Genomic DNA, 13,908 nt, shown 5'->3' on the forward strand with positions numbered 1-13,908 from the left:
TGCCGTTGTGATGCCAGGCCACCAAATTAAAAGAGTTTGTGCAGCCCTAGTAAAGAGTGTAATACCCCGGAGTGGTATTACCATTTCTGCACTCCGCTACTGTCTCTAGTTAACATAATGTCATCTATGGTGAACATAAATGTCATCTTTGTATTTATTTCCACATCCTTCACATTGTGCATTGCAAATATCGTTGTGAAACTGTTAGGTTCATGAATGTCCAAGGTAAAATTTTAACCGCTCTGCTCCCAATGCAAGTCCGACTACTCCAGAAGATGTCGATACTCCAAGATGCAACCAATCGCTGTTCAACCAGCGCTTCAAATAATACTTCCATCTGTCTCTCCTGTAAGTTGTTAGATAGAGGAGCAAGGGATAGTGAATCACTGCAGTAGATTTTCTAAAATCAGCATTTATTATACTCGCAAGATCATGAAAGATACAAGTTTATCGAGTGTTTAGACCGGTCTCCCATCCAGCTCCCGTCCCGGGTTTGACCTTTGCTTCATCAGGGGCGTATATTCCACCTTTCGGGGGCATATCTTTTATACACACATTGGAGTTACTCCTCCCTTTGCCTGTCTAAAACCACCTCCATCCACGTATACAGTACATTCCAATATCAAATAAAACATAAATAAACCTTCATCATTCCAATATCAAATAAAACATATCCAAAAATAAACCTTCATCATTCTTACACTCAAAAGACTAAAATACATGATAACTATTAGTAAAATCTATACATCTCCACTCTTCTCTACTCTCGCTACATAGGTCAATCAATGGAAGACCGCTTTCACCTCCCCTTCGTGGTCACTTGACCACACACGGCCAATAAACAATTACTACTACATTCTATTCATAAAGCCCACTTCACCTTCTCTTCTTAGTCACATGGCTAAAACATTCTATCATTGGTTACTACTATAGTCTCATTGATGCCGGCGCGTTATCTTTAAGCCTAAGTTTAGCGCTTCACACCATTTATTCATAAGGACATTATACCATCATTGTGGGTTAGTGCAGCTACTCCAGTACCCTCCTCACATAACTCAGGTTTGACACGATTTCAGGTCAAATTTCATATTTAGCTCAGAGGGCTGCAAGGTGCCTAGCTTGTAACAACATTGTACTTAAAGGATACGAGTGATGCGATAAAAATAATAAATGAGTTTGGACCATTTAACAAAAATATGTATTTAGCCACAGTAGATGTTACGTCCCTATACACGGTAATTCTGAAGGAAAAAGGGATAATGGCGGTTTAATATGAATTAGGCAGAGACCCCAACATCTTCAAGGAACAGGAGATATTTTTAATTGAGTGTTTGGACTTTTGTCTGAGCCACAATTATTTTTGGTTTAAGGATAATTTTTATTCACAGTTGACTGAAATGGCGATGGGGGCGAAATTTGCCCCCAGTTTCTCAAATTTATTTATGGCCTTGTGGGAGAAGGATCACATTGATTCCGTAATGAACTTGGAACAAGAGAAGGGTAAATTATGTTTGCAGAAACAATTTTTTGATGATTGCTTACTCGTCTAGGTAGGTGATTTATTGGGGTTAGAGAAGTTTTTACAATATATCAATACTAATCAATGGAACCTAAAGTTTACCAGTACTGCTAGTCAAGAAAGCAGTCATTTTTTGGCTCTTACTATATTTGTGGAGAATGACACTTAGAAAACCAAGACATATTTTAAACCTACGGATGTAAATGCATATATAGACATCACGAGTTGCCACCATGGTCCGTGGATTAAGAATAGCTCAAAGGGGCAATTTAAAAGAATTAATAAAGAGGTAGAGACCTATAGGGAACAAGGTGATATAATACAACACCGATTTTTAGAAAAGGGATATCGAAAGAAGGACTTAGAGGAGTGTAGGAGGGAAGTAGAAAAAGAACGGGAGGGATCCAGTGGCTATATGGAGACACAAAGGAAAAATAAGAAAGATGTTAGATTCTCCTTCATTACTCAATTTAATTGTAGTGTGGGGCCAATAAACAATGCCATGAAGAAGAACTGGTTAGTACTTAGAAATGACCCTCTTTTGGGAGCAGCTCTTCCAGCCCATCCAGATATTTTTAGGAAGGCACCTAATATAAAAGATCATCTTGTGCAAAGTTTTTTATCCACAAAAACAGAAGGTGTTAGAAAACATGTGCTTCAAGGGAACCTGTCACCGGGATTTTGTGTATAGAGCTGAGGACATGGGTTGCTAGATGGCCGCTAGCACATCCGCAATACCCAGTCCAGTCCCCATAGCTCTGTGTGCTTTTATTGTGTAAAAAAAAAACGATTTTATACATATGCAAATTAACCTAAGATGAGTCCTGTCCCTGAGATGAGTCCAGTGTGAAGGAGCCCAGCACCGCCCTGAATCTCCTCCTTGCTCCTCGACATTAGAAAGCTAAAGTGCCGTAATCTCGCGATGCGTGAGCTAGCGCATACGCAGTTTCTTCCCTGAGGCTGATGCCAGCACAGGGAAGGAACACTATGACGACACTGCGCATTCGCTAGCTCGTGCATCGCTAGATTACGGCGCTTTTTCTTTCTGACGTCGGGGAGCAAGGAGGAGATTCTGAGGATGCAGGGCGGTGCTGGGCTCCTTCACGCTGGACTCATCTCAGGGACAGGACTCATCTCAGGGACAGGACTCATCTCAGGTTAATTTGCATATGTATCAAATCGGTTTTTTACACAATAAAAGCACACCGAGCTATGAGGACCGGATATTGCGGATGTACTAGCCGTCATCTATCAATCCATGTCCTCAGCTCTATACACAAAATCCCGGTGACAGGTTCCCTTTAATCATGGTGTGGATTCTGTCTGCCGTGTGAAAATCGCTTGACAAAAGAGAGAAGACGCAATATTGTGGAGGTGGTATCTAACAGCAATGGTGGAAAGTTTTGAATTGAAGGTGAACTAACCTGTGAAAACTCGGGAGTTGTCTATATGCTGGAGTGCCCTTGTGGACTCCAGTATGTAGGACGAACTCTGAGAAAGTTAAAGACGAGGGTACAGGAACATGTTCGGAATATAAGGAAGGGCCTCGAGACACATAGTATCTCGGCACACTTCAAAAGTCTACACAAAAAGAATTCAACAGGTCTAAAACTTGTGGGATTGGAATTAGTGATAAACAAATGGCGAGGCTAGGATCCCATTGCCAAGATTAATCGCCGCGAGATGGATTTACAAACTAGGCACCTTGCAACCCTCTGAGCTAAATATGGAATTTGACCTGAAAACATTCCTAATATGAGTTATGTGAGGAGGGTACTGAAGTAGCTGCACTAACCCACAATGATGGTATAATGTCCTTATGAATGAATGGTGTGAAGCGCTAAACTTAGGCTTGAAGATAACACTCTCGCATCAATGAGACTATAGTAGTAACCGATGATAGAATGTTTTAGCCATGTGACTAAGAAGAGGAGGCGAAGTGGGCTTTATGAATGGAAGACTTAAAGGTAGGCAGACAATGTCATAGAGCAGCAGGAAATGCTAGCAGAATGCTTGGGTGCAGGGCTGCAACGATTAATCGAAGTTATCGATAATATTCGATAATGGGATTCATTGTCAACGAATCCAGTTATCGAATAATCGTCCGATTTGTTGCTATCTGGGGCGGGAGCGGGCGGTCAGGGTCCTTCATCGGCAGTAACTTTTACTTCAACATTAAATCAGCCCATCTTTATTAACTTACAGTGAAGCTCCGGTAACAGGCAGAGCGGGTGGCGGCTTTACGTCACTTACTCATGTGACGCGCCTGCTCCATTCATAAAGTGGGCGGAGCAGGCGCGTCACGTGAGTGAGTGAGTGACGTTACGCCGCCGCCCGCTCTGCCTGTTACCGGAGCTTCATTGTAAGGTAATAAAGATGCGCTGAGTAAAAGTTACTGCCAGAATAGTCTGCTGTGAGCAGAGGGGCCGGGGCTGTTATGGGAGGGGGATCGGAGCGCTGTTATGGGGAGGGGTATCTGTGCACTGTTATGGGGAGGGGGGGGATCTGTGAATGACACTGTTATGGTGGAGATCTGTGGATGACACATATAGCATAAGATGCTATATAGTGTCATCTATAGATACCCCCATATCAGTGTCATCCACAGATCCCCCTCCCCATAACAGTGCACAGATCCCCCTCCACATAACAGTGCCATCCACAGATCCCCCTCCCCATAACAGTGCACAGATCCCCCTCCCCATAACAGTGCACAGATCCCCCTCCACATAACTGTGCCATCCACAGATCCCCCTCCCCATAACAGTGCACAGATCCCCCTCCCATAAAAGTGCTATCCACAGATCCCCTCCATAACAGTGCACAGATCCCCCTCCCCATAACAGTGCCATCCACAGATCCCCCCCATAACAGCGCCATCTACAGATCCCCCATAACAGCGCCATCCACAGATCCACCCCATAACAGTGCTATCCACAGATCCCCCCCATAACAGCGCCATCCACAGATCCCCCCATAACAGCGCCATCCACAGATCCCCCCATAACAGCGCCATCCACAGATCCCCCCATAACAGCGCCATCCACAGATCCCCCCATAACAGCGCCATCGACAGATCCCCCCATAATAGCGCCATCCACAGATCCCCCCCTTAACAGTGCCATCCACAGATCCCCCCATAACAGCGCCCTCCACAGATCTCCCCATAACAGCGCCATCCACAGATCCCCCATAACAGCGCCATCCACAGATTCCCCCCCATAACAGCGCCATCCACAGATTCCCCCCCATAACAGCGTCATCCACAGATCCCCCATAAGAGTATCATCCACAGATCCCCCATAACAGTGCCAACCACAATTTGTTTTAATATGGCCTTTGAACATAATTTTTTAAGTAAAATCATATAAACCCCTTTTTTATCATTTTGGTGTTTTTTCCCGATTAATCGATGAAATTATCGACAACTAATCGATTATTCAAATAATCGTTAGCTGCAGCCCTACTTGGGTGTATAGGGAGAGGCATTACCAGTAGACAGAGGGAGGTGCTCATGCCGCTCTACAGAGCATTAGTGAGACCTCATTTGGAGTATTGTGCTCAGTACTGGAGACCATATCTCCAGAAGGATATCGATACTTTGGAGAGAGTTCAGAGAAGAGCTACTAAACTGGTACATGGATTGCAGGATAAAACTTACCAGGAAAGATTAAAGGACCTCAACATGTATAGCTTGGAAGAAAGACGAGACAGAGGGGATATGATAGAAACTGCTAAATACATAAAGGGAATCAACAAGGTAAAAGAGGAGAGAATATTTAAAAGAAGAAAAACTACCACAAGAGGACATAGTTTTAAATTAGCGGGGCAAAGGTTTAAAAGTAATATCAGGAAGTATTACTTTACTGAGAGAGTAGTGGATGCATGGAATAGCCTTCCTGCAGAAGTGGTAGCTGCAAATACAGTGGAGGAGTTTAAGCATGCATGGGATAGGCATAAGGCCATCCTTCATATAAGATACGGCCAGGGGCTATCCATAGTATTCAGTATATTGGGCAGACTAGATGGGCCGAATGGTTCTTATCTGCCGACACATTCTATGTTTCTATGTTTCTAATGTAGTAGTAGTGATTGTTTATGCCGTGTGTGGTCACGTAACCACGAAGGGGAGGTGAAAGCGGTCTTCCATTGATTGACCTATGTAGCGATAGTAGAGAAGAGTGGAGATGTATAGATTTTACTAATAGTTATCATGTATTTAAAGGGAACCTGTCATGTGGATATTTGATTATAATCTAACTAATTATATACAATCATTAACTACTAAAAAGTACCTTAGATGTATTCACTTACTGGTGTGACAGATAGTTACCTCATAATATACACACAACGATGCCGCATGCTAATGAGCTGATTTGAGTCCAGCGTGATGTCATTGAGTCCAGCGTTTATTTAATTCAGAGCTATAGCCACTCCCCTGCCCACCTGCTGCTGAGTCATATGGAAAAAAACTGTCACTCAGCAGCAGGTGGGCGGGGAGAGGCAGGAGCTCATGAATATTCAGGACTCATCATTTTCAGCTGGAGCTTTTCAATACAAGATGTTGGCAGATTGACTGGGTCAATTAAAGAAAGTGACCCGGCATTTTGCTAAGAGAATCAGTCACTTATTTATGTTGCCCTTAGTTAGGACACCATAAAACTGGTGACAGGTTCCCTTTAAGTCTTTTGAGTGTAAGAATGATCAAGGTTTATTTATGGATATTTTTTATTTGAAATTGGAATGTACTGTATACGTGGATGGAGATGGTTTTAGACAGGCGGACGGAGAAGTAACTCCCATGTGTGTATAAAAGATATGCCCTCGCTTGCGCCGATGAACGCGTTATCGGCGCGTGCACATTGAATGAGCACTGAATGATCCCTGAAACGGATCTCACAAACGGAATTCAAAACGCCAGTGTGAAAGTAGCCTTATTTTTTTTCCTCTTAATAAGAGCACTAAACTAGAAAGCAGCAACACTAGGTGAGATCTTGACAGTGTCTGAGGGATCCTGCATAGCATTGGGACCACCCCAAACCCAGCCACTGCACTCGTAGCTTGTCCTGTTCGGCAGCCTTATTGGTTTCCAACCAGATGCAGAGCTCCAGGGCCTCAAAACAAAAACCTCTGTACAACACATACGTAGATAAAACAGGTATATCATTAAATCATGAAACCATATGTTTTTCAATAATATACGATCATTTGTTATTTGAGGGCTTACGGGACTATTGCTCCGTCACTGTGGAGAAATGTTTTCCTACATTGGAAATATTTTTAATTTTAGTTTTGCTAGCGTCTCTAATGTGCCTCGGAATCCTTTCTTTTAACTGCTGCGTAGTGCTCCCAAACATAAGCAAGGTGGTGCAGTACATTGGATGCAGTATGTCACGTACTGTATTTAGTATTACAAATAATAAAATGCTTTATTTTATATCTCTCCATTATTGTACGTCATTGTTTCTTGTTTGTTCTATACAGTATATATAGACCAGCTCCACATTTAAAGGGAACCTAGTTGTGATAGCCAAGTGGTGGTTGGTTTCCGAGACCTAATCCAAGTGGGGGATAGTAGCATAGCTAGAGTTGGTGGTTTTTGAGTAGAAAACCTACATCCTTGTTTTAGGACTTCCCTGGACTTGTCATCTTGAAAAAGCACAGGTATATACCGATTAATAATATTCCTACTATAATGACCTTGTTCACTGAAAATGGTGACAAATGGGAGTTGTCTTTCCGGAATAATTCCAACATCTTTAGTTGCTGTAGTAATTAACTTTCTGCTCCTTTTTCCGTACTTCATGTTTGGCCCTGTCTAAGGCTAGTTTCAAACATAGGAACAGGCTGGCAGAGTTATCTAGATATATCCTAGCCAGATACTGTTGTTTACCGCCAGAGCCCATAGACTATAATGGCAACTGGCAGGGATCCGGCCACTCCCTGGCATTTATGCCTGGCTTCAGCCAGAAAATAAATGTTATACACAATGATATTTGTCTGGCCGAATCCCAGTATAAATGCAGGGAAGCGGCCAGATTCCCGCCAAATCCCATTATAGCTTATGGGGTCTTGTGAACTTGCGGCACTATCCGGCTTTGCCAGATTCGGAAAACTCCGGCAGGCTGGGTATAGCCCCGTTCCAGTTAGGAAAAACTTTGGTACTACAGTTTTTTTCTAGCTTGTGTTCATTCTCCCACTGAAATTGCCAAAATAGTATGTTTCAGGTGGCATGATGACACTCTCAAAACTGTATTGCCTTCCATCTCATTATGGTACGTGGTGGAAACAATATCTAGACTAGAAAATACAATAGGTAAAACCTAATCCAGATAAGAAACCATGTTCTGAATAACATTATGGGTAAACCGTTAATTAGGTTCATTGTTACTGAGGTAACTGATACATTTCGATATGGCCACCACATCAGACGACTAAATGATAATGATATCGTCAATGTAGCGGCCATACCATAAGACATCAGGAAAAATAGATAATCCATATAAAAAAAATAGATATATCATTCTTACCACCATGCAATACATGTCACAGTGCAGTTAACTGTGACAGTTTTGGCCGTGTAGGCTGGCTGTATGATCTTTCACGTACTGGCTGCAGGCTGACCCCCATGCATGCTGGTTGCTTGGGGCTGCATGCTGGCTGCGGTGTACTGTATGAACTATGCCTATGAATGTGTGTACTCCCCGTGTCTGTATCTCAGTGCAGTTCTTGTCATGGTTGCCGTCCAGGCTGGTTGCAGGTTCTCTTGCATACTGGCTGCAGGCTTTGTCCTGTGTATTCTGGTTGTTTGGGGTGTGCTGGCTGTAGCACTTTGTGTCTGGTGTGAACTGACACTTGTACTGTTGTTCTGTGGTTCTTGTTTCTCCTGGTTCTTGTGGGGTTAACATTCTCCGGTCTGGGCCTGGGTGTGGTTTATCAGGTGCCCTCGTTATGCAGCTGTTTCTATCTGTGAGCTGTGGGTCATGGGGTCTCTTTCTGTCTTGAGCGTTGCTGGGAGCAGCACCTTTGTTGCTGACCCAGGGGGTTTTGCCATCTGCCCCTTCTATGTGGCATCGCCTAGTAAAGCATTGATGTTGTTTCTCTTGCATTCATGTCTGTCTGCTCTGTCTTGCCATGTTCTGTTATATTGTGCCTCTGTATTCTTGTCCATGTCTTGCCTGGTCTTCTGTGTCCTGGCCCTTGCTAGCCTGCCAGTGCTTAACTGCTTCGGATCCTATCTGCTCCTGTATAGCCTGGGAGTACTTAACTGCTTCTAATCCTTTCCTGTTTATGTTTAGCCCTCGATGAGAGGGTGTAGCATGTTCCTTGCCTGCTTTGTCTTGTAGTCTGGTCATGTTGGTTCTCCGGAGGGAGGACTCCTTATTTCATGTGTGCAGTTCTGGCTAGGACCGCTATCTAACAGATCCTACATAGTCATCTGCCAGTCTAGTCATCTGCCAGTTCAGTGTCTTGTTGTGCAGCTCTGTCTGTTCGCCCATGGTCTAACTCTGCATGGGGAACAAGCAGCTGCAATATAATAATAGCAAAGACAGGTGCACTCTGCAGACTTTCTAAGCCCTCAAACTGATGATAAAATTGAGAGATTAGCCAACATGTCCTACTAGGAGGACATGTCTGAGCCCGAGCACCACGCCAAGGTTTCTCAAGTAGCTCGGGTCCTAACACTCACCTACCTGAGCCGTATGGGCAATACCAGGAGCCAGTGGGCAAATTACAGGAGCGTAAAGGTCCGACTCACAGACAACTCCCCAGTTACCTCCAGCATGAAACTATACTAGCAATGGAAGGAGGGAGGAGTCTGCGAGTCCCACTCAAGACTGGCTGATATGGCCCAGGCCTCGCAGGTGCACCTAAATGTAGCCTGTGGATGGAAATCATTTAAATTGGAGTTTATACACCTCTAGGTATTTCTATATGCAAATAAATGAAAAAAATGGTGAGATGTTAAACAGGCAGGAAGTGCTCAAACCCATATGCAGTTGCGCATATATATAGGGGAGCAAATCCTGCACTTGTGGCCCGTTGCTAATGGCGATCCCCAGCAAAAATGCATACAGTGGAGGATGCCTGCAGCGGACCACAAGTACCACAATAGACATACTACACAAGATAGCAATTATGTGGATATGATAATCAATATAACAATATAATAATAGCAAAGACAGGTGCACTCTGCAGACTTACTAAGCCCTCAAACTGATGATAAAATTGAGAGATTAGCCAACATGTTCTACTAGGAGGACATGTCTGAGCCCGAGCACCACGCCAAAGTTTCTCAAGTAGCTCGGGTCCATATAGAGATACCTGGAGGTGTATAAACTCCAATTTAAATTAGCCTGTTTTCCATCCACAGGCTACATTTAGGTGCACCTGCAAGGCCTGGGCCCTATCAGCCTGTCTCGAGTGGGACTTGCTGACTCCTCCCTCCTCCCATTGCTAGCATGATTTCATGCTGGAGGTAACTGGTGAGTTGTCTGTGAGTCGGACCTTTACGCTCCTGTAATTTGCCCACTGGCTCCTGGTATTTGCCCATACGGCTCAGGTGGGTGAGTGTTAGGACCCGAGCTACTTGAGAAACCTTGGTGCGGTGCTCGGGCTCAGACATGTCCTCCTAGTAGGACATGTTGGCTAATCTCTCAATTTTATCATCAGTTTGAGGGCTTAGTAAGTCTGCAGAGTGCACCTGTCTTTGCTATTATTATATTGTTATATTGATTATCACATCAACATAATTGCTATCTTGTGAGGATGTTTATTGTGGTACTTGTGGTTCGCTGCGGGAATCCTTCACCGTATGCATTGTTGCTGGGGATCGCCATTAGCAACGGGCCACAAGTGCAGGATTTGCTCCCCTGTTTGTATATGCACAACTGCATGTGGGTTTGAGCACTTCCTGCCTGTTTAACACCACACCATTTTTCTATTTTTTTATTTGGAACAAGCAGCTGCTAGTCCGATTCTGTGTCTTGTCTGGTTACCATTATATCTCATCTGATCAGTGTTCTGCTTTGGTTCCTGTTCTTGCCTGAGTTCTAGTCTAGTCTCGTGTCTTTCTGGACTGTTGGTGCTTGCACCGGCATCTGTCTCTGCAGGTGAGTGGCCAAGTGCACCGGGACCATCCTGGAGGTGCCACCTGGTGAGCCTGGGGCTAACTTCATCCCCACCACCAGGGGCTCTGTGAAGAATGGGGCTCACTTAGGTTCCACCCTCTGGCTGCACTTGGTCAAGTGGTGCTTTTGCCATGGTTCCCTTGCCTGCTTGTCTAGTGTTACTGTCATGTTCATTTATTACATGTGTAATAAAGTATTCTGTTTGTTCCTGGTCTGTTACCTGTCTTGTCATGTCTGTGAGAGATTATAGAGGTCTTCCTGTCCTCTGGAACATGACAATATATAAGTTTGCATGGATAGGAAATATTTTGTGCCTATTGAGGCTCCAACCTTCTGTAAATAATACTTTTTTATCAAACATAAAATACCATAGCTATGTTAGGAGATAGTGTAATACCATCACCAAATACTTCTGTAAATCCTGAGAATGATTAGAATATTTTACTTTGGAGTATAATTGATGATTTTTCCATTCCGTTGCTCCTCTCTCCTGCTGTCTTGGCCAATGAATCTCGTAGATGCCTGCTTGTCATGAAGTCACATTTAAAGAACCTTATGAAGTTGTAGGTAGTACATTCCTTGATCATATCTAGAGAGCAATTCCCATTAGCCTTCATAATTTTCAATCAAGATTGAATTAGTGTCATGTAGTGGATTGTACGACCAGGATCAAGGCATCTCCAACATAACATAAGATAGACTTATCATTCCAAATTAATTCATCCCTGTGTTCAATTAGACCAATTATACAGGCGCAACCAACACCCAGGGGAAGAATGGAAGGAGAGGTATTATCTCTGTAGGACTCCATGATGGAAGGATAATTGCAGATTTTCACAAGAAGAACATAAGCCTTACTAGAGCCGTCATAAACCGCTTTTTGCTAATGTTTACTTATTCTTGTGGTAAAGGTCATTCTTTTCTCTGTTATTACAAATTTGTAATATTGGAAGTAGAGGGAAGAGAATATATTGGAAGATGGTTTCTCAGCGGTTGTCACTATTACCTTACAGCACCAATGATCTAGATACAGATCTAACCAGAGGCAAAGTTTGCATGTTCTTCAGCATTTATATGGTACTAGGGTTTATATTTTACTGGGTACTAGGGATCTATCAGTGGGCATTTTTCTTGTAATGATGCTGCCTTGCCTCTAGTCAGTGCTAGCAAAGAAAGCCCTTGCACCACATAGACCTTCTGTAGAACCTGCACGCTCTGTTACAAATTCTCTATGAGTCTCTTATCTACACTACCAAAACCCCTACAGATCCTGCCTCCCCCACCATCTCCTGCAGAAAGTTACAACAGCCTGAGCTTCTTGCCAGCTGCTATAACATGACATTGATCACAGGAAAGGGCACAGAGACACTGAGCTGTTCGCAATTGCCTTTATGACGGACTACATCTGCCTATGTGCATATGTACTATGTATGTATGTACTATTTGATTGTTACGTGTGTATATATGTGTAATATGTGTACTATATATGTGTGTAATGTGTGAATCTACAGTACAGACCAAAAGTTTGGACACACCTTCTCATTCAAAGAGTTTTCTTTATTTTCATGACTATGAAAATTGTAGATTCACACTGAAGGCATCAAAACTATGAATTAACACATGTGGAATTATATACATAACAAAAAAATGTGAAACAACAAAAAATATGTCATGTTCTAGGTTCTTCAAAGTAGCCAGCTTTGATTACTGCTTTGCACACTCTTGGCATTCTCTTGATGAGCTTCAAGAGGTAGTCACCTGAAATGGTCTTCCAACAGTCTTGAAGGAGTTCCCAGAGATGCTTAGCACTTGATGGCCCTTTTGCCTTCACTCTGCAGTCCAGCTCACCCTAAACCATCTCGATTGGGTTCAGGTCCGGTGACTGTGGAGGCCAGGTCATCTGGCGCAGCACCCCATCACTCTCCTTCATGGTCAAATAGCCCTTACACAGCCTGGAGGTGTGTTTGGGGTCATTGTCCTGTTGAAAAATAAATGATGGTCCAACTAAACGCAAACCGGATGGAACAGCATGCCGCTGCAAGATGCTGTGGTAGCCATGCTGGTTCAGTATGCCTTCAATTTTGAATAAATCCCCAACAGTGTCACCAGCAAAGGACCCCCACACCATCACACCTCCTCCTCCATGCTTCACGGTAGGACCCAGGCATGTAGAGTCCATCCGTTCACCTTTTCTGCGTCGCACAAAGACACGGTGGTTGGAACCAAAGATCTCAAATTTGGACTCATCAGACCAAAGCACAGATTTCCACTGGTCTAATGTCCATTCCTTGTGTTCTTTAGCCCAAACAAGTCTCTTCTGCTTGTTGCCTGTCCTTAGCAATGGTTTCCTAGCAGATATTCTACCATGAAGGCCTGATTCACACAGTCTCCTCTTAACAGTTGTTCTAGAGATGTGTCTGCTGCTAGAACTCTGTGTGGCATTGACCTGGTCTCTAATCTGAGCTGCTGTTAACCTGCGATTTCTGAGGCTGGTGACTCGGATGAACTTATCCTCCGTAGCAGAGGTGACTCTTGGTCTTCCTTTCCTGGGGCGGTCCGCATGTGAGCCAGTTTCTTTGTAGCGCTTGATGGTTTTTGTGACTGCACTTGGGGACACTTTCAAAGTTTTCCCAATTTTTCGGACTGACTGACCTTTATTTCTTAAAGTAATAATGGCCACTCGTTTTTCTTTACTTAGCTGCTTTTTTCTTGCCATAATACAAATTCTAACAGTCTATTCAGTAGGACTATCAGCTGTGTATCCACCTGACTTCTCCACAATGCAACTGATGGTCCTAACCCCATTTATAAGGCAAGAATTCCCACTTATTAAACCTGACAGGGCACACCTGTGAAGTGAAAACCATTTCAGGTGACTACCTCTTGAAGCTCATCAAGAGAATGCCAAGAGTGTGCAAAGCAGTAATCAAAGCAAAAGGTGGCTACTTTGAAGAACCTAGAATATGACATATTTTCAGTTGTTTCACACTTTTTTGTTATGTATAATTCCACATGTGTTAATTCATAGTTTTGATGCCTTCAGTGTGAATCTACAATTTTCATAGTCATGAAAATAAAGAAAACTCTTTGAATGAGAAGGTGTGTCCAAACTTTTGGTCTGTACTGTATGTGTATTAAGTGTATGTGAGTATTTATAAAAAGGGGAAATCTCTCAAAAGTGCAGGCAAAACTCTGCATCCTTTCAACATTATACTTACCACTCACTCTTTCCAAACAACATTTTGCAGTGGCAAATGG

The sequence above is a fragment of the Bufo gargarizans genome, chromosome 3 (genome assembly GCF_014858855.1).
Source record: "Bufo gargarizans isolate SCDJY-AF-19 chromosome 3, ASM1485885v1, whole genome shotgun sequence".
NCBI classification, from domain to species: Eukaryota; Metazoa; Chordata; class Amphibia; order Anura; family Bufonidae; genus Bufo; species Bufo gargarizans.